Source organism: Neovison vison, chromosome 12, assembly GCF_020171115.1.
Source record: "Neovison vison isolate M4711 chromosome 12, ASM_NN_V1, whole genome shotgun sequence".
Lineage (NCBI taxonomy): Eukaryota > Metazoa > Chordata > Mammalia > Carnivora > Mustelidae > Neogale > Neogale vison.
The window spans coordinates 22,710,021-22,711,233 of NC_058102.1; the positions used below are offsets into that span (position 1 = coordinate 22,710,021).

Here is a 1,213-nt window from a genome sequence, read left to right on the forward strand (position 1 = left end):
GATTATCTTTGTTTACAATAAAAAGAGCACCTTTATGTGCCAGTGCTTAGTTTCAGAAACTCTAATGGTTTTCTGAATGTACTGGTTGTGCCGTGCAAGGAGGAAGCCACTCGGTTCTTTCTCACCACTGCCTTCCAATAAAACCTGCAGCTAAACCCCATTCCAAGCTTCTGGATGGTGTCTAAGGTTTTTGTTTCTCTGGACCCTGGAGATTAGAACATTTTGAGGTATTAACAATCCCAGCCCAATCTAATTCAAGACTTTAATTTCGTGTCTGAGCACTTGTTAGCATTTAATGAACCTCACTCCATGTACTTTCAAGATACCAGGATACAGCCCCCCACCACTTCACTCCCTTAATCTTCTCCATAGCTCTTCTACTAAAGAATTTGGCCTCCATGGTGACTGGCTATTTTGGGAGTTTCCCTTCCCCAAAACTTTATAGTAGCCCCATCACATCACATCGAAGATAGGAGCAGCTCCAGTCTTGGTGTTTCGTTTTGTTTTGTTTTAAGGCATCAATTACCCGTGTCTGCTCACTGACCAAGGTCCACGGTTTACCAAGGGTGATAGTTGGGCAGAAGCTCTGGTTCCTCTGAGTGGTAATGCCTCATACCTACCTTTCCAAAGTAACCTGGGTGATTTTTGTCAAAGTTGATTCTGTGGTGATGCAGGCCACCAGCATTGTCCTGGCCTCCTGGGTAATTCTGGTGTTTGCTGATGTGGCCGTGGCTTCCGAAGTTTCCAAGTCTTCTTCAGTCTGGATGGCATGTCTGCAGTCCAGATGAAAGAGCAGTTTTCCATACCTGATTGAAAGCTTCTTGTCCCTGTTCTCCAAGATACTTGAAATGGGCAAGTGGGGAGCCGAGGTCCATTTCTTACTCTTACTTACACTTTCTTACTCTTTCCACCTCTTTCCCCTATTTGTAGATGCTCCAGGGTTAAGCAGGAGGAAGAGGGGTATTTTTTAAAAATCTAGTTGGTGCTAGTCTGTGAAAACCCTCTGCATAGCAAACATCCAAACACTGATCATTTTTCAAATAGGGGGCTTTTGTGGGTTCTTTGGGGACTCTGTTGGAGACCTCTGATGCTGCAACATTTGCTAATGTGGGTGAGGCTCTCCCTTGCTGTCCTCTTTTGATATGCCCTCAACCCAACTCCAGCAGTTCATACCCTGCAGCCTCTTTCTGCTGGGACAGCCTGGACCTTGGCA

The 1,213-nt window shown here is 45.4% G+C and overlaps 1 pseudogene; it reads right to left on the reverse strand.

The window, feature by feature from the left end:
• Nucleotides 1-292: 292 nt before the first annotated feature.
• On the reverse strand, nt 293-771 carry LOC122890867 (annotated as a pseudogene).
• Nucleotides 772-1,213: the final 442 nt, after the last annotated feature.